The sequence below is a fragment of the Pogona vitticeps genome, chromosome 1 (assembly GCF_051106095.1).
Source record: "Pogona vitticeps strain Pit_001003342236 chromosome 1, PviZW2.1, whole genome shotgun sequence".
Classification (NCBI taxonomy): domain Eukaryota; kingdom Metazoa; phylum Chordata; class Lepidosauria; order Squamata; family Agamidae; genus Pogona; species Pogona vitticeps.
The window spans coordinates 274,155,721-274,180,165 of NC_135783.1; the positions used below are offsets into that span (position 1 = coordinate 274,155,721).

General features: G+C 39.2%; 1 protein-coding gene and 1 long non-coding RNA gene across 2 annotated transcripts in view; both read left to right on the forward strand.

Annotated features, from left to right (window-relative positions):
• LOC144585806 (uncharacterized) overlaps positions 1 to 24,063 on the forward strand; it is a 30,371-nt gene extending 6,308 nt beyond the window's left edge. Inside the window, exon 2 of the long non-coding RNA XR_013540368.1 lies at positions 22 to 24,063. This is a non-coding gene — a long non-coding RNA (uncharacterized LOC144585806). The remainder of the gene's footprint in view (positions 1 to 21) is intronic.
• LGR4 (leucine rich repeat containing G protein-coupled receptor 4) overlaps positions 1 to 24,445 on the forward strand; it is a 122,027-nt gene that overhangs the window by 19,356 nt on the left and 78,226 nt on the right. The gene's annotated exons all lie outside the window — the stretch shown is intronic.

Here is a 24,445-nt window from a genome sequence, read left to right on the forward strand (position 1 = left end):
CTGGGCATATTTAGCCTTGAGAAAAGAAGGCTGAGGGTAGATGTGATACCACTTTTCTAATACCTGTACTTGGAAGGCTATCATACAGAGGAGGGGCAGGATCTGTTCTTGATCATCCCATAATGCAAGACATAGAATAATGGGCTCAAGTTAAAGGAAGCCAGATTTTAGTTAAATATCAAGAAAAACTTCCTAACTGTTAGAGCAGTACAACAATGGAACCAATTACCTTGAGGGGTGATGAGTGCTCCAACACTGGAGGCATTCAAAAGAAATTTAGACAACCACCTGGCAGATGTTCTTTGTACTTTTGCATTGAGCAGGATGTTGCACTTGATGGCCTCATAGAGCTCTTCCAATTTCATTATTCTATGAGTCTATGTATCTGTCACATTGGGGCAAAATGATCAGATGCGAAGGATCTAGTTTCCATTTCAGCTTATTTTTGTGTAGATAAATCTGCTGTAAAACAAATATCACAGTGAGTGCTTGTATAGGGGAAATGTTTCTGATGGCTTATGCAAACTTTCTAGATAACTTTTGGTTAAACTGCTTGGTAGAAAAGATTGAAAGTACAGCCCATCCACCCCAAATAAAATTTAAACCATACAAATTAGGAATTTTGGATTTCTGGCTTTAATAGCTTGGAATGTTGCTTCTGTAATGTTAAATGATTGTCTAGTGTTAAAGCATATTCATATTAAGTCAAATTAATCATAATTGTTGTCAACTGAATTCCTACTTATGGCAAGCCTTTTCAGAGTTTTCTAGGTAGAGAGTAGTTGGTAGTGGTTAACTATTCACCTTCTTCTGGGGATGCCTTAGGACTGTGCAGCTTGCCCAAGGCCACACAGTCTGGCTTTTTCCCCGGGAGGCACCGGCTCTTAAATAAAAAAATAGTCCCCTAACGTTTCAGTACAAGTTGAATTCTATCTTCTTTAGCACCAGATTGAAAACTAGGACACCTTAGAGGGAATGAGACAAATCTGAATCTAAGGTTTTGAAAAGGTCCTACCAATATACAGTACTATAAAGGGGTTTTGTTTAGGTCAACATGTCATGTTGGGGTATTATGACTGTTCTAGACTGCAGTTTGCATTAGCTGTTGCCAGGATGGCCAGTGGCCAGGAGTTGTAGTCCAGAACATCTGGAATGCCACAGCTACCCATTCCCACTCTTCAGGAAGGAATCATTATGGCTGAGAAGTGTGACAGCTGGTAAGTTGTAACAGGGATGTGTTTCCTATCTCTGTTTAGTCTCACACATATGAGTGTTAACAAGTTTGATTTTTTTAAAGCTTGTGCTATTAATATTTTACAGTGGTAACATTTCAAGAGAACAGGGTGGATTTGATTTGAATCAAATCAAATTAAATTTTAATCCTAGTAAGCATTTAAAAATCTTATCTAAAAAAATATAAGATTTTTAAAATAAAATGCTCATTGACTAGTGATATAAATCAAGAACTAGTCTGCTGATGTGCAAGGTTTGAATACTTATGGAGATTGTGAAGCTGTGTATAGAAATATTTATTCCCAGAAAGTTTTGCTGCTATTTTTTCCAGATTGGTTATACACTTCATTTTCTCAAAGTGTGTGGGCCAGATTTGTGGGAAGAACAGATGTGGTGCTTTCCACCCCAAAGCCTCCTTTTGCATGGTTGTCTGAAGAGAAAGGCTTTGCTTGCAGGACAGCAGAGATGGGACCAGCTTAGCCTTCTGTGGGAGGGTGTTCCCAAGTCTGGGAGCAGTGACAGAGAAGGCTCTCGCCTGTGTTCCCACCAAACACAGCTGCAATAGTAGTGGGACTGAGAGAAAGGCCTCTCCCGATGCTCCTAAAATCCGGGCAGGCTCATAAAGGGAAACACAGTCCTTGAGATAGGGAATACACAAGGGCAGCTTTTGGTCACTCTCCTGTAGTGCTGTAATTTGGGGTCACTCAGTAAAATTGATCACCAGCCTATTCAAGACACAGCTTCCCATAACATATCATTAACTGTGGAACTAGCTACTGCTTAAGATGATGCCTACTAGCTTTGATGATTTTAAAAGGGGGTTAGACCATTTAATTCATCTAACAGATTTCCAGTTAATGGAGGCATGGGGAGAGTAAGGAGGACTATGATGCCTAGTTTGTGTCCTTCATTTCACACTAAATTGGAACCCTCGTGGGCCAGATTGGCCTTTAATTTGGCCTAGCACAAGTGATCTTACCTTTTTAACCATATAGATGGGTAAATGTGAGCTGTAATGTTCTGGACAGAGTTGAAGATTTTACAAAACAGGACATGGGCACAATAAATATAGTCGTTACTTTTGTTTTACACATACATCATTGTGGTGCTTTGGCATTAAATGCCATTTGTCAACAGGGCTTGTGCTCTTTCCAAGGATTTGTTGGTTAGTGTGAGAATTCTCTTCTGATTACAGTCTGATTCAGTGCAGAAGAATTGAATTATGGACTTCGACTTAACTGTGCTGCAGCTTTTGAACCTTTTCTTAGACTTGCTTTGATTCCCACAGTACATATCACAGCTTTACCAAGGCCTTTTTAAGTACTGAAAATTCAGTTACACAGTAGCAGCATAAAAGCAGAGCAAAATGGCTGTCCAACATTTGACCAAAGCTACAAGAGACAGTAATCTATGCAGCAACTTTTATATGCTCTCTGGATTGGATGGAATTTTTTTTATTTTTAGGAATGGTATATAGGTACAAAGTGTATCCAGTCACATTTGGGAGCAACTATGAAACACATGATTCAGAACCAAAATACTTAAAACAGAAAAATCTAGTGAGTCTACTTAAGGTCATCACACTGAAGAAAGTGACCTAATATTAATGTACCTTCACTGTGTTTTTACTGAAGTTGTGGTTATTTGCACACTTGATGGGGTACAGTATTTCATTATTGATATTTATATAATTGTGTAATTGAAATATAAGCCAGGAGAATTGGAAGAGCAGGAGACTATTTCCATAAACTCACAAATACCTTAGATTTATTTGTCTTGAAATTATTGCCGTACTGTTGAAACAGAGGGGAGTTTGAAAAGCAGTGCGGAGGGGGAGATATGGAATGGAATAATACCAATTCCCTCTAAGCTAGCTCAAGTCCCTTTTTTATGTAGGGCTTTGAACCCAGGCCATATTAAAGAGAAAGAGAGAAAATTTTTGAGCATCTTTTTCCTTTTAGGCTGTTTGTTCATCTGCTATAATGAAAAATCCAGACATGTATCTGTTTGCAGCCTATTAAAATCTGGCTCTTCACTTTTATACTAGGGTACACTGTATTTTTATGTTACCTTGACTTAGCGTCAGCACTAGTAAGATGCTATTTTTTGGCTGGGAGGTTAGGGAAGGCATTGTGGAAAAGGGTCACATCCTACCAGTGTTCTTCGGTATTGGGGGATCCACTTGATTTTAACTGTAATAGTATGGGTGTAAATAAGGACAAAATAATTACTTTGTGCTTTTTTTCCTGTTCCGTGTGCCACTTTTCTTCTTAACATTGCACCAAAATACACTCTCTGTAATTATGATTTTCAAGAGCTAAAATGTAACAGTATTCCATTTGCAAATACACAGAAATCACATGTACTAGTTACCCTGTTTCAAAAATTTAGCCTCCTTTCCCCCTTTTAAATACAAGAAAACAGGCATGTAATGCCTCATTTAAGGAAGCCAGTGGGGGTGCTTTGTGTAGGTCTTAATTAAGGGCTTTGAAAGTTTGAATAAAGGAGAAAATAAAATGCTGGAGGTTATTGTTATTCCACCCCATTGGCTCAGTTAGATGACTATCCATTGGTGTGTTTTGTCCATTTTGAAACCGAATGACACTTTTGTTCATGGTTAACAGAGGTGAAAGAAGCCAATTATTGGCAGTCTTTTCCACAGGATAGCTGCAGACTGATTTAACCAAAGGCAAGTATGAACTTTTCTACTATAACACTGGCTGTTTGTCATTCTCTGATGCTTTAAGAACAAAGTTTTCTTTCTGCTCACTTGTAACAGGGATGGGTGGGGGTGTAGGTAAAGTTGTTCTTGTGTTACAAGCAGGCATACAAGTATCACTCTAACCACTTGCCTTCCCCTTGTTTGAATTGCTTTTGGATAGCTGCACATGAGGATCACATAATAGCCACATATTTCTCATTATGTGCTTGGCACGAAATGAGAAATGGAAAGGATCAGCTGTTGCAGCTAATCATTCGAAGTAGAATAAATGGAAAGAGAAATGTAGAAGGAAAAAAAACTCTGTGTCTGAACATCCGTAGAGAATGGATGCAACTCCATTGTTCAGAGTTGTCTCATCCAAAAACAAAATAGCCACAATGCCATCTAAACTTCGGCGCGGGAAGAAATAGGATATCTGCATTGGGGTGGTTTTTTCCCCAGGATTAATAGAAGGCATATAGAGAAAATGGCCTGAAAATCCACTCAGTGTACCCTCCCAGCTGGTAACAGGTAGTCATGAGAGGCCATAACTACTTTGGTGTCATGTCTTTGCTGGCTATCTTGTTTGGATCAGCTTTAAGACAGGAAGCTCCACTGACTTCAGTAATTGGGAGAGATTGTCTGGAGGGTTGGGGTCTGATGTCACCAATATGCAGCTGACACCAATGCTAGCTCTCTTTTTCATCTAAATCTGCTATAACTCCCTCCCATGGAAAGCCAAACTGGTCCCATCTTTGCTGTCCTTTGGCAGTCCACCTTTCTCTTCAGGCAGACTTTCCCTTTGTGTCTGTCTGTCTAAGAGGAGTTTTATAATTGAGATGGTTAGCATTTTGTTGCTTTTAATGTGTTTTAAGAATGCTTTTATTTCACAATTTTGATACAATTTTAATTTATTTATTTAAAATCTTTGAATAATTTATTGGGTTTTTTTTGCTATCTTTTTTAATGATGTAAGGTGCCTTGGGTCCTTTTATGGAGATAGTGGGGTAAAGTATTCTAAATAAATAATAAATAAACAAATAACTATGGAACAGCAATCTCAAATGTTTTATTTTTCCAAAAAGTGGTGATAGGCAACTTCATATATTCTTAAATTAAGTAAATTAATCAGGTATGGTTTTGGACTTGAGTCTGAGATGTTCTTGATCGCTCTGGATAAGGATGTATAATGAAAAAGAGCTACAGAATGTTACTTTATTGATTCTTGTGGGATGATTGACACCTTTCATTGTCATTGATTCTGCTTGGTAGCCTACTAAATGATTTTTCTTGACTGGGAGTTTAGTAAGTTCAGAATTAGGTATAAGTTCATTAAAGAAGATACCAAAATAAATCTTGGGTTATTTAAGAGTCCCATTGAACAGAGCATTATGAATCAATTTGGAATTTGTTCACAGTGGCTCAGATCATATTTCTAAGAGGTGTGAGGCTACAGTCCTTTATTTAAACAATAAATCTGAGGTGTTGCTGAAATGATGAAAGTGATGGGATATATATATTTATTTGAGAAATGGGAATAAATAGAAAGCAATTTGATGAATAATGATGTGTATTAATTTCATGGATGAAAAAGAAACAATCAGTCAGTTTAACTACTAGGATGGAAAAATTGCATCACTGTACATTGCTTGTTGCTTTGATTATTTAAGTTGAAAAACTGGGTATGAATGTTTAAAATAAGGAACAATAATAGCTCAGTGGCTTAGGTCTCTGGCTGAGGAGCCAGAGGCTGGGAGTTAGATTACTCACTATGTCTCTTTGACAGAGACTGTACTCGATGATCCATAGCATCCCTTCCAGCTCTGCAGTTCAGAGATTATTATTAACAGGGCTGGCTTTCTTGAAATGCACTTAGTAAACTATTGAAACAGATACAGTGATGCCCTACATGACGACGACCCCGCTAAACGACAAATCTGCAGGATGGTGACTTTTTTCTTTGGGAAATGATGTTTTCTATGGAGGATTTTTGTTTGACGATGATTAGGTCCATGCTTTACGAACCGTTTGTTCGCAAGACAACGATTTTTCCGGCTCTGCAAAATGTCTGCCCTGTGTTTTCCGGACCTATGCTTCACAGGGCAGCCATTTTAACAGCTGATCGGCGCTCGGAAAATGGCTTCCCCTATGGGCTATCTTCGCTGGACGATGAGGTAATTTCCCCATTAGAACACATTAAATGGGTTTCAGTGCATTCCAGTGGGGAAACTGTTTTCGCTGGACGATGTTTTCGCTTAACAGCCATTTCAGGGGAACAAATTATTGCCGTGGTGCAGGGCACCACGGTACCTAGTTCTATATTTTAACAATAAGATAGTAAGGGAATCTTATGCAATGTAAAACTAAATTTTTGAGATGAAATGCCAAATCCAGTGTATAGAGTCTCACTTTCAGTTGCATTTGAATTAACAACTATTAGTTTGTACTGCATGCTGTGTCATCTCTGACTCATACCACCATCGCCACACCATGCCTCTTGGTGTGGCCTTCTTCATAAAGTTAGTGACACTTCCCATTGGGAAGCTCTTAACTCTGCTGAAATTTCGCTGGAATTATTAACAGCAACGAGATTTTCAGGTCTTCTCTGATATGGAACTTGCAGAATGAAACTTTCATCCCGTTCTCACTCTCAGTGGTATGAGTGCCATTAATTAGGGTGGAGTCAGTGCTGAAAAGCTTGGGGAGGTGAGGGTCACGGCTTGTTAAGGTACTTTGACATAGCAGTGTAAGAAGCTGTACCCTGCAGGTGGTGTTTGAGTGGGCATCTGTTTTGGTATTAATATGTTTGTTAGCTTGCATATAGTATGATTTTATATCTTCAGAATTATACAAGTTGGAATTCAGATGCACAGAAATATGTGAGCTATTTTTATCAAGAATCAGACAGCGTTAAACATGCTGTATTTGTTGGCTGAGGTACAACTAAGGCTATATTTATATTCCAATTTTGCTTTGGTTTTATTGCACTTTTAAAATATTAGTCTTCCAAATGTCAGGCTTACTCTGACTTGTAAGGCTCATGTTGCTTTCCAAACATTGGGTGTGGTCAACGAGAGGACATAAATAAATGGAATGAAACTGAAGGAAGTGGGAGTTGGTAAACTAGATGTTGGCATTGAAATACAACTCATGAATATTTCCGCAGCCCCTTTCTCTCTTTTCAATATTTTGTATCGAGGTTGATTTGGAAAATGTTGTGCTCAGGGTGGATTTGATTTAAATCAAACTATGATTAAAATCATTATTTACATTTTAAATCTCTCTCTCTCTCTCTCTCTGCGTGTGTGTGTGTGTGTGTGTGTGTGTGTGTGTGTGTGTGTGTGTGTGTGAGAGAGAGAGAGAGAGAGAGAGAGAGGTGTTGAACGTACTGGCACAATTCTTTTTACAGCAATACTATTAAAGCATTTAAGAATTTCCGGCTTTATCAAAATACACCATTAGAAAAAAATAATAGCACTGAATCTATTAAACTCTTTCTGCCCCAACCCAGTATAAATGCCCAAGGACTGTCTGAACACAATGTTTTTGCTTCCTTACACAGAGAGAGGTGGTCTGCCCTCTGTTGGCAAGGAGTTCCAGAGCCTGGGAGTGGCCTACTGAGAAAACTTTTGCTTGCATGTCCACCTCAGACAGGACATAGGGCAAGGCTGAGAGGAGGGGCCTCTAGTGAAGATCTTAACACTTGGGTGGGGTTGTGTAGATGTGGACTTTTCAATAGCCTTGTCTCAGTTCATATAGTCATAAATTATAAACAGCACTTTAAATCATGTCAGGAAATAGACAAGCAAATAGAGAAGCTCTTATAACTAGGAGTTGGATGTTCCCTGTAATTAGGCTAATCATCCACTGAGTTATTGTTTTTAACCCCCTGAAATTTCTGGACACTCTAGAGGTTTCCTGTCATAGAGCATATTGCAACAGGTTGTTAATGAATTTGTCATTGTGGCCAGCTCTGTCAATCATTACACAGATGCAGCTCTACCCATCTTCCCAAATGTAAACAGGCCACTTTTGAGCTGTTTTGATGGGCAGGTCATCCTCTTAGGGTTTGTTCTTCTGGAGATTTTTTCCCCCTCCAGCAGATCTTGGACTTCTGCCAAGGATGCCTGCAAATCTTTCTCTTTTCTCAGTAGCCCTGTTTGGACTACATAGCTGTCCTAACTCAGGGAACTTTAGAGTATGTGATGGCTGAATAGTCATTGGTAATCTTTTCTTATGTATTTTTGCGTGAAAATTCTAACCCTGGCTGCTATTAAACTGGGTATATATTCAGCAACTGGGCAGCATATTTTGAAATTAGCATGCAAAGAAAAGCTGCCTGCGTTGCTGAACTTTCTCAGGGATATTGGCACAAAACCAGAACCTCAAATTTATAAATGCCAGGGGTTTTCTTCCACGGTAATCTGGCTTGTTCTCAAGGTTTTTCCATGCACAATCAGTGGAGAAATACTTTTCTCTTAGTTTCAACACCTGTAAAAATAAGGTGCCGTATCTTCGGACAAATTAAGTGATAATACAGGTAGTGTAACATAGCACACCTGGTTGTGACGGTCAACCTTGCCTTGGACAGTCCTCCATTTTAAACACTTGTGTTAGGCCTAGGGAGTGACAGAATTCAAATGGACCTATTCCCAGGTGAGATTGTTACCTAATTGCCTCTTTGCTTTATAGGAGTTCAGCAATAAGCTCATTCCAATGGATGACTTGTTACTTCCATGCTTTTAATGTGCAAAAAGAATCAACCATGATTAGAGTTGACATAGATGGCATGAGAGAGAGCTCTTTCTACAGAATTTTGCTTTTTCTTTTGAGGATAATTTTGATTTTGGTGGTAATGAATAAAAACAAATGGACTTGCTCAGCATGTTCTGTGTTGCAGATGCAGTTTCTGAAATGTCTTATTTCATTAGTCCACAGAAAAACTCAAATTTCATTATATAGTTTGGAACCCAGCTCAGTATGGTCTGAAGGTATGCCACCAAAAGCCCATTTTTAAAGGATCCTTGTACTGTATTGAGAAGTAAAGATTTGACTACTAGATCTTAATAGAGAGAGTTTCACTTCACTTCTTAGTGGTGGGGAGAATAAAGGATGTGATCTATGCTTCGATGGGAGACTTTGGTAAGATTCCCAAGCGTTACCTTATTTTGTATCAGGCATTCGAAGAAACTTTATCTAGTATCAGTTTTTCCCCTTTATGTTTTCAAAGTGCTTGCTGTCATTTTATTTGAAAATGCCTTACGTTACTTCCTGCAGTTGTGGCTCTTGAAGCCCTAATGAACTTGGATGGGCCTATATAATGTTGCACTATGTTTATCTTGTACTGTACAGTGATTTCTAAGGTTATACAACGGATTTCTTTGTCTCTCCTCCACCCACTGTTTCTCATGCCCTGCCATGTGTCAGTAGAACATTAACAGTATACATGATTGCTTAATGTCTGGCATGCCAGAACACAAATACTAATTCCAAATAAGTCCTTTCACACAGGCATTGTTCTGTGAGCTTGGTGACGGCTTGATTGAGATATGAATAGGGTACATTAGAGCTAGTTACTGTGTCCAAATCAAGCTAAGACTTTATGGTGAAAAGTAAAGAAGAATGGCATGACATATGAGTGAAGGACAAGCTGACAAGTACTGAGGAATTTACTTCCTTTGGCAGGAACAGACCTGACTTAACTCTCATCCCCATGCAGTCCGGTGGATCTACTCAAGTAGAATATAAAAAGGAAGACTTCATTGTTTTGCAGTAACTGAATCTAGAAAGTGTACATTACAGGACTTTGCTAGGTTTCAGTACAGAATTTTTAATCCATAAAGGCATTGGCCCTTTTAAATTCAATTACGAGTACATGCTCTGCATTGGTTTGGGTTATGTTGGGTCCTCTAAGATCATGGCCACGATCCAGTTCCAAAGTGCAACTGAGGATTCTCCCTTTGTTTGTTTATAGGCCACCAGCTTGCTTTGACAGCTATTTGCCTTTGTTTTTGGCATTAGGCTCTGGTTTCTCCAACAACCACTGATGGAACGAATTGTTTTCTATTTCTACTATATATTTTTTACTGTCCTTCAATGTGAGAGGTTGGCATGGGTAATGATTTTCTTTTACACCAAATCAAATTTCTCTTGGAGCCAGATCCAGTCTCAATTCCTTCTCCCATTAGAAAGTTCTACTTTTGTATTTTCTGAGTGCCTCAGTAATGAACCCAGTGGTCTATTTGGGTAATAAGGAAATTCAGACCTTTGTTTATTAAATGTTAGATTTCAGTTTGTTGTATATTGTGGACTGTACTTCTGGCTGTCATACCTGGCTGCAGTGGAGAGAGATGAAATGTAACACAGATCATTCTGTTGGTTGAGATGACATGAACTGCCATTTGATTAAGGTGAACTTCTAACAGGTTAAGGGTTAGAGTCTACAGTAGGACTCCTTTATCCATGGGGGATCCATTCCACAATCTACTGTAAATGCCTGAAACTGCAGATATTAATACATCCTATATACAACATACAAGGAGGCAGAACAGAGACCACAAGATCCTTGTATGTTGTATATAGGACTGAGGTAAACCACAGATAACTGAAACCACCGATACTGGGATCCTAAACTCTTGGTAACCGTGTTGAGGGGATATTTGATTTTCTTTTTAAGTAACGTGTCTGTATTTTGTCCTGTTTGTAGAAATATTAGTAGCAGCAGCAGCAGAAGAAGAAACAGAACCAAAAACAAATAAAAACTTAAAATAACGTAAAGCAGTGCGTAGAAATCTGTAACCCAACAGGGTAGAACACCTATGGTCTTTTCTCTCTCAAAACTTGGGTGAAGAGCTATGTTTTAATACTGCCATTGGTTCAAAACAGGTCTTCGCAAGGATTGTATTCCACAATGCATATCTTGCTCCCCATAGGCAGAGGAGAGTCCAACCCTGGAAGTTTCTTCATTGTGGTGGGAAGCTCCACCATCCTTGATGCTTTGCTCTTTCTTTTCTGGCAATGGGAATGGAATAAGGGAAATGCTGTTAATGGAAGGGAGTGTTTTGGATCTGCTGGACCTAACCTCTTGGACAGGGCAAAAGTTATGCAAGTCTTGAAGATGGCAGAATTATGTTCCTTCACACTAAAAATTGTGGAAATGTTATATATATTTTCCCTCCCCATATATCCATGGGATTGGTCCATAAAGATTCAGTTAAAAAGCTTAAGCAGCATAAAATAGTAAAATAAAATGGATTTTCAAAAATAACAATATATTAAAGGAACAGAATTAAACCAAACCATAAATACTGTTAAATACTGTTGTTACTTTACATTTGCAAAATATATTCCAATAAGCAAAATTATGAAACTTGGCCCAATAATATGTGAAAATAAATCTAATGGTTTGCTTTCTATTTTTGGATTTGGTCTTCATTTCTACCTGTGATTTCACCCCCAGGGTTGGCGTCCTTGCACTGAAACACACCCTTTAGTTTTTGCTATACAAGTTGCTTCACAGCCAAGACAATTGTGGCATAAACCAGTAGCTTTAGAAATGAAGTAACGTGTCTATTAAAACATAAATGTCAACCTTTTATTATCTAAGGCATAATACATACCATCTGAAATGCACCCCTCTTTTTTGTAATAAGCTTTGCTAGCAGTGTGTACTACAAGCTAGAAAGTTGATTAGAAGCCTTGGTTGAAACTCTAAATATGTTCATTCTTTAAAAAGCTTTGGGGTTTGATAAAGTTTGGACACAGAAACACTTAATAAGTAAAATGTGGGGAAGTGCTGTCTCTTTTTATCTGACTGTTGTTGGTAATGGAGTAATGTATGAAGCCTGGTAATTGCTTGCCATACCAAAATGAGATTGAGTTGGGTTGGATGACATAACAAACTAGGCACAACTGCAGGAGCCCTATATTTTTGTGCACAAGCAGTAGAGCAACTAAGCCAGCTCTGGAGTTTTGTTCCACCATTTGTTTGCCATGTCATCTAAACCTCGGTATTTTCACTCTCTTATTAGTTTCCACCTGAAGAAACTAAGAAGCCAAAAATGGTGGATAAGAAACTGTAAAGGAGAAAGCTTTGCATTCAGGTGGTGCAATAAATAAACAATAGAGCAAAGCTCCAAAGTTTGTTTAGCCATTAGTGTGCATTAACGTGCAACTTAGTAAGCCAAGTGTATTGTGTCATGCAACAATGGCAGTTGTGTATGCTTGATGGGCACGGCAGGACTCTGAGCTCAGGCTTCATGCTCCTGCATCATCGGGGCCAGAATGTAGAAGAGAAATGGCAGGCAGTTCAAACTGGGTTATTGATACCACCATAGACTCCTCTGTGTGCTAGAAATCAAGTGACTAAATGGCCAGTGCCTCTGCCTGCTACGAAACTTCAAGATGCTCTTCAAATTTTCCCTCTAAATCTCTGGACACTAGTTTGGCTTTAGCTACTTGCCAGTCCTCCAGCTGGGCTGTGCCAATGCTTTGCCCTGCTTCCCTGATCATGGCTGTCAGTGTTGGAGTAAAAGACATTTAGATAGTTACCACTCTTATTCTGCTGATAATGGCAACTGTTGTCAACTCAACACTGCTTGCAAGTGCTGTGTATTAATGCTTAGCAGCATCTTGTATCTGTTTACAGAACGTCTAAAATGTGTTGATTTAGATCCCAGTTGGTACAGGTCATTCCATATTAGGAGTAGTTTTGTGCTTGAAAAGGCATTGCAAATACAGTGGTACCTCGATTTACAAACTTAATCTTTATTGGAATGGTGTCCGTAAGTCGAAATGTTCATAAATCGAAGCACCATTTCCCATAGGAATGCATGGGAACAGGATTCATCCATTTCAGCATTTAAAAAAAATACCAAAAATAAAAATAAACAGAGCAAGTCCCATGCTGGGACTGCAAAAAATAAATAAATCCCAAAATGAAACAACACAGCACAGAAACATAACCCCCCCAGTCAAAACCCGCCCTCCAAAACCCACCCAGAACAGTTTTTTAAAAAGGAAAAAAGCAGCACCTTACCAGTCCGAAGCCTCCTCAGCATCCCGGGCTTCCACTGCTGCTGTGACTGCTGCTGGCAAAAGGCTTCAGCCTGGCAGGGGTGCTTTGGCTGCTCGCCTCCCAGCTTGCCTTCCACTTGCTCCGCACCACCCTCCATGGGTCAATGGTGGGAAATTAAAATGGCGGAGGGCAGCGAGGAGTGAGGCGAGCAGCCAAAGAAACCCAGCCAGCTCAGGCGTCCTGGTGCTGGGCGACCGCTGCCTCTGCCACCCATATCTCCATTAACATCATTACAAAAATTGTAGCTGATGTCTAGGCTCCCCTTTAATATACAAGGGGCTGTTCTTGCACCTTTCTTTTGTACTGTTAGAGGAATTTATTCAAATGTAAACAATTGCATAATTCAATTAAAAATATGTATAACTGAATAACTGTGTAACACAATGTCCAGCTTTTGAGAAGGTTTGAATGGCGTTTAGTTTACAGTGTTATATTGGACTATGAGGAAGCAAATACCTCAAGCCTGCTTAGAAAGCATTGTTCCAGCAGGGTTTTTAAAGATGCTTATCTGAAATGTGATGATAAACATCAGGAGAGCTTTTCTTCTTCTTTAAACCTGAAGATAAGGCGAAAAAAAAACTTGAACAGGTATTAGAAGGGAAAGATGATATGTGAAGGGCTTAAAATCTGTTTAAAATATGGGCCTGTTCCTAATTATTTCTGCAATCTGACAATATTACTTTTGGCTTATTTTACACACCTACAAAACCTTCTTAGGAGCTTTTGTAGTTCCGGTCTCCTACCTCTGAACTCCTTGTTAGAATGGGGTGGAGGTGGGGAATTCTGACTGTGCAGTTAACCAGTTAAAGTTTTTAATAAAAGCTGTTGACTCAAAGAAGGAGTCATTGTCCAATTTATCCATTCAAAGGGCAGAACACGAGGGAGAGTGTCTGAAAAGGGATCGTACCTAGCCAGTGTACAAGCAAATGAGACAGATCAGTCAGATGTTTTTAAAATGTTCAAACACATTTTTAGAAAAACCTTTTTGGAGGAAAGGGATAGATGATGCGCTCATAAAAATCAACAGTGTCAGCAGTGTCCTTTTCCAATTTCCATTTTAAATATTCGTTATTTTTAAATGTAAGAGGAGATATTAGGGTAATTTTCATAACACTTGCCAGGGTTTCACATTTTACAGCTGCCTAGCTATTACTTACAATCGCTATTTACCTCATCTGACCTTGCACAAAGAACTTGAGGGCAAGGAGAAGCTTCTAGTTGTATGTCTTGCTGAAATTTGAAAAGGCCCATTGGAAGCTCTTGAATGAGCTCCCCACCCAGCTTCCCAGACTTCAGAAATGTTGGTGGCAGGGCGGGGAGGTTTCATTTCTGATTTTCTACTAAGCTTGAAGGCACCCATAAGCAACTGGCATGCCTCCAAAACCCAGCAGAAGGACAAATGAAATGTTGCTCACCTCTCACCTCATATTAGGGTCGTCACCCTTTGCCAGAGTGAGTGAGATGTATTTTTCACCTATAGCTGAGGTGGGAAATGTCAGCAGAGCCAAGAGAGCTGAAGGACTTACAAGATGAAGTGAATAAATTGGAAGTGGATGCCCAAAGTAACAAAGTACATTAGTATGTTCATGGAACAAATGCATGGAATAAAATAGCATTTATTTATTATTATTTTATTTCTTGGTAAAATCAAAATCCTACCCTACATACACTTAAATACGTATGCACATTTAATTGTAATATTAGTTAATAGTAGCTGAAATTCTGGTGTGAAACTCTGCCAAATGTAAATGGGGGTAACTTAATTGCTCGGTGACATTAATCCATATCTTAATTTAATTTAAAACTTCCTATGCCTTCCCCACTTTTAAGGTTCCATGCATCCCTAGGCCTCCCTTTTGCTCTGGGAGCCTCAAGATGACAGAGGAAGCTTTTAATACTGTACTGGGAAACTGCTGTCAGATTCATGGGGATGGGGGACTGCCTATGGCCGTTTTCCAGTGTTGTAGGCTTTCCCCCCATCCTAAAGTCTTCCCCATAGCAAAAGTGATCTATGGGTAGCTTCAGAAACAGAAGGGGAAGTAGAAAGCTTTAAATTAAATTAAAATAAAGGTTAATGTTGCCAGGTGATTACATCATCACAATTTATGTGAAAGAGCTGCACTACCTGGATTTCATCCAATAAATTATTATTAAATTATAATTATAATAACTTATGATTATTAATTTATAAAATGTATTTCTATGTCAAAACTGCATTTCATAATTCATTTCCTGTAATCCAGAATAATTTATAATTTATTGAATGAAATCATTTATTCCTTCACATCTTTTTAAAGTATTATAATACCATTTCCCCGAAAATGAGACCTAACCTGAAAATAAGCCCTCGTATGATTTTTCAGCATGCTCGTAATATAAGCCCTACCCCTCAAATAAGCCCCAGTTAAGTGAAACCCCACCTCCACCATTGTGCAGCAATCACAAGAAGATGACATGATTGCAATTGAATAAATGTACATTTTTAAAAAATCCCCTGAAAATAAGCCCTAACGTGATTTTTGGAGCAAAAATTAATATAAGACCCTGTCTTATTTTTAGGGAAGCACGGCAATCACACTTAAAATTACATATAGTACTGAGAAGCAGCAGCAATAGTAGTAGTCTCAGTGTCAGGACAATCTGAGCACTATGATTCTCGGATGCTCAAACAGCCCTAAGTGCCAAGATGTAGAGAGGAACACACATCTTCTGATTCGAGTCCTCACTCAGCCATTAAAACTCACTGGACAGGTGGCACTGGTAAAAACACTACTTAAATATCCCACTTACCTTCAAAACTGTATTAGGGATACAGTAAGTCAAATGTGAGTTAGCAGAACATAATAAATATGTGAAGGTACGGGCATAAGTTTGTCCTCTGAATCTTCCTGGGAGAGAGAGCTGACTCTGAGTAGACTCCATTTGCTCACAAGGAGACATCTGCTGAAGCTAAGCACGATACCTTGTGTAACGTTCAGCCCTGCCCTCACCTGTCCGTCACAGCTGAGCAGTGGAAAAGGAGCCAATGAGGGCTCCATACACTCCTTTATATCCCAGCCCCTCCCCCTTTTGCTGTGACGGACAGGTGAGGGCAGGGCTGAACGTTACACCTTAGGAGTTCACGTTGGGCTCATGCTTTCAGCCTTCTTCATTCTCAAGGCCGGGGGGGTCATCTCATCCTCGGACTCAGCGAGCCCCCATCATCCATAGGCTCAGGCTCCTGGATTTCTGAGTATCCAGGATCTGCTGGCTGAGGCTCCTGATTTCCTGGGGCTCTGCGATCTCCAGGGTAAAGCAGGTCCTCCAACCCAATCAGCTTTGGTGTGTCGAGTTCCTCAGGCTTCTTGCTGGAGAACTTCTCTGCTGAGGATATGGCATTAGAGTATGATGAATTTTATGTTTCCACTTCTAAATATGACTTAAAAGTTAAAATTTATGATATGCACTGTCCTTGGATTATTTAGTGAGCTTTCAAAGTACCAGTTTTACTGCTGACCTTGTCTGTTCTCATTTTGTTATTGCTGCTTAATTGTTTAGCAATATGAGTGGCTTTGATTACAATCAATATTAATCTCTGGAAAATGATTTTTAAGCTTTTATGTAGCTTCTGCTTTGAGTGCTATGTCAGTCTTTTTGCATAGTTGTAAAAATTTGCACAATTTTATGAAATACTAGTGTTTGTGTAGATTTATTAGTAATACAGAGTGAACCAGTACCATCATGTATGCAAAGATATACAATTTTAGAAACATGTAGTGCAATTGTACACATTGCCTGTGCAGACATTTCTGAGTGGTCAAAATCCTATTGAGGGAAACCAGGCTATGTAAGAACAGTCACTTAAGTGTTTTCCCCCTCTGTCTTGCCATCTGTCGTATGGCCAGACAAACACATATTTAGCACATGCAGGGGAGTATGACAAATGGTGGCTGAAGAGATAGAATTGCTTGTGTTATTGGTCTTACACAGTCATATAAGGTGATAGAATTCTGGCCACTGTATTAAGTGGAACGTATGCCCAAAAATATGCATAGGATTAGAGCACTAGACTGCCATTTGCATGGTGGGAGCTGACAGCATAAAACGTGTATTAAGCAGAACTTGGCATTTCTCCTTTAAATATTTTGACTGTGTCTATTGATTTTCAGTGCTTCTAAGAGTTACAGAATGGTAAGAGAGCCTCAAATGTATGTGCTTATAAAATTATCCAAATCCTTTTGCCGAGTAAGTGCAGTAGAACTTTGGCACAGATGAGATATTTTTAAAGGAAGTAGACAGTGAGAGACAGGTAGCATCAAAAACAAGTTGGTGACATGTACTAATAAAAGGCATGAAGTATTTTTCAAAAAGTGTGGTTCATCCTTCTAAAATACATCTTTCATCAGAGCAAATATGAAGCTCTTTTGATACCTGGCTTCTCCATAACCGCCTAAGGTGGTTGGTTCCTTGGTGGGCCACTTAGTGTATTTGTAGGGGGAAATGCAATTAGAACAAAACTGTAGCGGCTCTTCCTGTTCCACAGGAATTCAGACAAGATTCTGACCCGAAACACCATTCGTTCATTCATTCATTCATTCATTCATTCATTCATTCATTCATTCATTCATTCATTCATTGCCTCTCCACTGCGAAGTAGCACTCGAAGTGGTTTAAAATATTCCTAAGAGAATGAAAACAACTTAATTAAAATCAAGTAAACCAATCCCACCATAAAAACTATTAAAAGTAACTAAGTAAACAGTTAAAACCAGCAACAGCAGAGCGGATAAACCATCACATGGCAATTTTAAAATCTGTGTTTTACACCTTAAAAGCAGTCAAAGGGCAAGCTGATCATAGCTCTGAAGGGAGTGTGTTCCATAGTCTGGGAGCCACATAGGGGAAAGTCCTCTCTCACATGCCTGTCAGACAGGAGTCTGCAGCTGTTGGTAATCTTAAGAAAGCTTCACCTGATGATCTCAGTAAAGGTTCATAAGGAGACAGATCGTCCTTATAATAGTCAGCATGTTATCTTTTAGGCTAATATCAGGGCTGAGACAAATGAAGAATTTCTTTCAACTATATTTTTTCATATTGGGGAACATGGTGTGTGTACAGTTCACACTCTATCCTAACATCATTGCTCCAGATAATAATGTGACTTCTTTTTGATCCCAGCAGTAAAGGAAGGGGAGAGTGAGTAGCATAGACCTAGACATGTCCATGGATCTGTCTTGGTATCCTAAAGTCTCTCATATGCTGGGTTTGGGGTGCCAGAATTCCTTTCTCGTGCGTAATGTATCAGCTGGAGCTTTGTGCCTGTATTCTAACAGTATATATCAGCTTTGGAGATCACATGTTTCTGAATGTGGGGAGACTGCCTTTACACAGCTTCTTGAACCACAACCCAAACCCTGTTAAGTAGTTGCTTTCATTTGGTGTGGATGTCTGCATGATTCATGTCTATGGATTAGTCTTTGGTTTATTCTCACAGAAATATGTTGATAAAAAAGCTGCTTTTTCTTGTTGCTGTCTCTACTGTTGCCCTAGGGAAGCCCTTAGTGTGAATCTAAATTAATCTTGACGCTGTACTCTTAACAGTTTGCTCCAGATGCCTGATGATAAGGTTAATTGTTCTTGGTTTAATGAAAGAAATGCATTATTTAAAAGATAAGACTTTTCAGGTGAGTGAGTCCTTTTTTGTACCTTGTTCAGCAAGAAATTTGTGGAAAACTTCTGTTAGCATTTTCTGTGTTCTTCACATTTCTTAGGGAAGTTCTTTAGTCACTGAAGTACAGTGGTGCCTCGCTTAGCGATTGCTTCGTTTAACGATGTATTCGCTTAGCGATGAGGTTTTAGGAGCGATCTTGCGCTCCATTTAGCGATGTTTCCAATGGGGGAATTTCACATAGCGATGTTCGGGACCATGCCTCATATAGTGATGACAGTTTGGGCCCCCCTGTTTTGCTTAGCGATGTCCGTTTTCGCTATTTTTAAAGTGTCTTTAAATGTTCAACAATTGTTTAAAATGCTTGGTGCACCTTGTAAAACCTTTGCAAACTTAATTTGGCTTTGTTCTGAGTCTTCGTTAATTTTTGGTAAATTCCCCCCCCCCATTGGAATGCATTAACAGCTGTCAAACCTACAGTTCAATGCATTTCAATGGGGAGAGAAAAAAATTCACCAAATATTAATGAAGACTCAGAACAAAGCCAAATTAAATTTGCAAAGGTTTTACAGGGTGCACTAACGATTCCAAGCATTTTAAACAGTTTTTGAACATTTTAAGACACTTTAAAAATAGCAAAAATGGACCTGTCAGAACCATTGAAATGCATTGAAACCTATTTTATGCATTTCAATGCGGGAACCGCATTTCGCTTAGCGATGTTTCCTATGGCGATTTTTGCTTAAGGACGGTAATCCATTCCCATTGGAATGGATTATCTGGTTTTCAGTGCATTCCTATGGGAAATGGTGTTTCACTTAGCGATGTTTTCCCATAGCGATGTTTTTTTAACCAATTAACATCGCTACAGAGGCACCACTGTATGTATGTATCATTAGGCCAAATGATACTTCAAGGTAAGTTGTTTTAAAATACAACAACCCAAACTATTTACTGTAAATCAGCATACCACAACTAACATGAGGTAGTGTATCCAGTAGTATTCACTAAACCCTTTTTAACCAAACATTTGCATGGACTGAGGGGGTCAGTCATGACATGGACATGCTCTGTATGATAAAATGTAAGAACAAACAATTTGTTAGTTGGAGAAATGTGGCCTGCCAACTGTTTGCCAAGAGGTCACTGCTATAACATTTTTCTGAGAAATGGTGCTTCCCTCCGTTACACTAAACTTCCAAATTGTTTGTACAGCTGTAAGGAATTATATCCTATCAATTAGGGGTGGGGAAGCTGTGGCCCTCCCAATGTTGTGGGATGAAAAATTTCCTTCCAGTACTTAATTTCTTCCTGGAAAATCTTCAATTTCTATAAGAAAATCATTGCCCAGAAACCTTTTTTGCATAATGTATGCTGTACAAGCTGGATGATGTCACCATTCAGGAACAGGCGTATATAACTGAAAGTTTCATGTCTGTCTCCCACTTCAACTTCTGAGGCTCCCTAGGAGGCCTTGTGATTTGGAGGGTGCTTTGATAGCTAAGTATTACCACCAGATTGCTATGGCAGTTCTGATCCTGGCAGCAATGATTCAGTGGCGGGTTTCGCCAGTTAAAAACTTCCCTTCCTGTTCTGAGGCTTCCAAAGGCTTCCCCAGTTCAAGAGAGAAATCTAGGCAGCCGCAGAACCTGAGAAGAGATGTGTGTGGATAGGAAGCGTTCAGTTAGTTTGAATTAAATATTCCTGTTGTTGGGTGATAAGGTCATCTTGCTTGTATTAGAGTTGCAAAAGATTTTGGCTTTTCTTTTAAAAAAATCATTTGTAACAAAGAATTGATGGCAAATTGCTTCAATCTGAAATTAGACTAAGTGATGCAAGTGATTTTGGGGACAGTGTCTGTGAAACTAGAGGTGCCCGAACATCTGCAGGGAAAAGTGTTACATTCTGTGGGGAATAGAAGTATCAGAAACCACAGCATAACATGTAGAGGTTTTTGTGGTCATCAAAATTAGGGTGTATACACTTTTCAGTGCTGTTTTCCTTTAAGATTTAGGTGTATTCTCAATGATGTCTCCCTGCTTATGGTGTAATCTTCACAGAATGACTTTCCTGGTGTCTACATTGATGTCTTTTAACAAACACTTGCATGTTTCTTAAATTGTTGTTGTTGTTGTTGTTGTTGTTGTTGTTGTTGTTGTTGTAGCAGACAAGCCTGGTAATCATAGGCAGATATAAAAATCTGATCTTTATGTTCACATACAACTTGTTCATTTATTTTTTTCATTTATATATGTTTTCTTGGCTTTTCTGCCAAGGCACTAGTAGCCTTGCTGTGTTTTATGTCCCTCAGGAATGAAAAGTCTTTAGAACCTCTATTTTAGGTAACTTCATCAAGAACAGGAGAGGGAGTTTTAAGTGCAGGCATTCTCCTGGTACTGTACAACAAAATTTACATAGCAATCATTAAAGCATTCATGGTGTGTCCTGCACTTACAGGGCGACTGCCAACACTGTTTTCTTTTACCTATGAAGTAATATGAGTGGAGTTAGCTAGAAGCATCTCTTTGGAATCTCGTGGTTTATCCCGTACAGATATGAGTGATCATAGTTCAAATGAAACTTCAGTCCTTGGAAATGCAGAAACTGGGTTGTATCTAGTGGTGATTTTGCCCTAATGGAAAGTGGGTCACCTGGGCTGAGATTTAATATAAACTAGTAGAACAAAAAGTTTACCTAGTGGTAAACTTAAACAAGATCTTTCGTTTAGTGACTACGACAGCAGCAGACTGTTCTGACGTCTGCAAATCTGGCTGGTAGCTTCTGGCATTCTCTCCCCCCCCCCCGTCTCTCAGTGGCTGTCTCAGCTTGTGGAGAGAGGCTTCACCTTGCCAATGATTACCTGGGTGGTCTACTCTAAAAACATAAAACCATATAAGTGTCCTTTAAAAGACATTATGAAATTAATAATAAATGCTGCACTGTAATCATGTAAGTACAGAATGAAGAACAGAGTACTATTTGTTCAAGGGGCTATTACATATCCCCTAGTGCAAGCACTAAAAAAATCCTGATTGTGCAACCAGAATTTGCTCATGTAATGCAAATGTCACATTTGGATCAAGAGTAAATTTTCACAAGCAAAAGTGTCCATGCACTCTCTCTTCTCTCCCTCTCCAGTCTTCCACGAGTCTCAGAGATACCACGGGAGGGGGGGGGTTGAATACCCTTCAAAATGACATGAGATCCAGGAAGCTGTGGTTGATGGGAGGAATCAGCAAAAACTGAATGCATTTCACCTAATGTGACTATAAATATTTCTTGCTAGTGCCACCATTGGATACAGCCCAGTGACAGTTGTCAACCACATTGCACTTGTTAGTGCCTAATCATGCTTTCAGGTCATAAATCCTACCAGAGAGGTTCCTATGTCAACATGAGATCCATGAAGGTACTCCTCTGGGTATTTCAGCTGCCCCATGTTGAGACCCTAGAAGCTCTTACAAGATCTCTGTTTCCAAGCCACAGTTTCCAAGCTGGAGGACCTATGAAGGCTTGAATTCTGGCACTTATCCTGCACTAGTCTTTCTGTTGCTTTCCCAGCCCGTTGTAACACTGTGTTACCTACTTTATCCTATGCTTGAGCTGCTACCAGTATTTTCCTTTCTTCACCCACATATACATATGAACTCCTATGTGTTTCAGACATTGCTGTCTAAAAGTCCCTCACTTACCAGTACAGCTCTCTACTTGTGAAAATGTTCCTACTGAGCAATGGGGTTAAGCATAGTGGATTTCCTATGCTGTAACCAAGGTATCATATTTCTCTGTTGCTATAGTTTGTGTTCACTTCCAGAGCCAATCATTGTTCATCTGTACATCCATCCATTCCCCTCCCCCACACTATATGTCTCTTACAGGACTGAGCCAAGTACAGCCTAAGGCTGCATGTTGTCCTCTGAGACCCAGATGCTCTGCCAGTGGAATAAAAGATCCCACAAAAGTCATTTTCTACTTTACTGTGCCAGAAAACAAGGTGGAGGCACCCCATCTTTCCCAACTGGAAAACCCACATGTGCGAAAAGAGAAATTGACTTTTGGCAACATTTAGTTTTGACTTTCCTCTGACAAAAGTCAGAAATTGACTTTTGACAACATTCAGATTTGACTTTCCTCTCTGATTTTTTGTTTTGTTTTGTGTTGTCTTCTAATTTTGTTGGGGTTGAGCACATCCCCTGGTAGGTCCTGGCAAGGGGCCCTTGTCTCCCAGACCAGATGAAGTTGACCTATCAACCATGCAACTTAAATTGATATATGAGTATAATAGCTTTTCAGTGTGTAGGTAAATTTGGCTGGCCTCTGGGCTCTGCCATGTTCCTTGACAAAGAAAGCGTTTTGCAGTGCTTTCTCAAACATTTATATACTTTTAGTGTGAAAGAGCTGTTTCTCTTAAAACACATAAAAATTAGATGTGAAAGTTAGATATAAAGTATTATGGGGGATTTAAATATGCTCTTTAAGTTCTAATATACAGGACAGTTTTGTTGTAAAGATTTTTTTAAAAAAGGTGTTTCCAGCAATTTTGTTTCTGTGAAAAACCCGACAGAAAACTGTCAAATGTGAGTTTCACACATAGACTATTTTTTTGTGATTCATAATGGACCTCTGTATTTTCTTTTGCCTTGTTGAATAAATGCATATTTATTTTGACATTTCAAGCACTTATAGAACCATCTGCTTGAGGAAAAAAGATGGCCTGGGTGGATTAAATTGTATGTTTACAGCAGATAGAGAAATGTGGAAAATGGAGGAAGGAATTGAGTTATGGTTTATGTTGAATCAGTCTACGTTTCACATGTCTGATATTTTTCATCTAGTGATGAAAATGGGCTCTTCCTCTTCCTACCCTTGTCGTTCTTCCACTTAGCATGCTGGTGTTTGCCTAGTCTTAGGCAAAATTAGCTAGAACAATTCACTTTGCAAACCCTGTAAACCCCTTAGCTGGCTGTTATGTCAAAATTAGCATGGAAGCTGTCTCTGGATGCTTAATGGCTTACTGTTCAGACCTTATTTGTAATCTTTGGTGAAATATCTTCCATTCGTTACTGAATAAATGCTACTGAAACTTCAGAAGCTTTTGTAATCTTGATCTTACAGTAGTCACAAAATAAATGTCTTTTTAGCGCAGGCTAGCCAAATGAATCGTTTTCTTCGAAGTAAATAGTGATGACCATAAGTAATAACAAGAATTAGAATTAAACTGAAGTTTACTTCTGCAGATTTCTCATGGTCTTAAAAAAAGACATTAAAACAAAGTTGTGAAGTTTGTTTTTGTTTTAGAGGCACTCCCACAACTAAATATTTTTGTAATGCTCTGGGTCACTAGCCTGTTCCTGTTGTCCTCCCTCCTTAAAGAGACTTCTGGTAAAATTAGTAATGGTTCCCCATCAGGAAAAATACTCAGCAAAGTTCTTCAGGCTGGAAAAGGAAACAAACAAATTGCTCCGCATGCCTATCATGTGAGCACTTGCCTACGTTTGTTCATGGACTAAAATTGAAATCTGCTTAAAACGATTACCTTGAGGACTTTTTAAAGACATTTTGCAGAAATGTACAGCTGTGGTAGAGCTGATGCATGTTCTTGCTATTCTTGTCAGCTCTCCCAGAAGCCTCACTTGCCTCAGGGGTTTTATTTTATCAGGTCTGCATGCATTCATTTATATACTTTTCCTGCCGGAGGGGGTGGGGGGAAACGTGTGAATGCTGGGTGGTCTGTCTCTTTCTCTTTCAAAAAGTACTAGTGGTAGTTGTACAAGAGTAACTTTAGCAG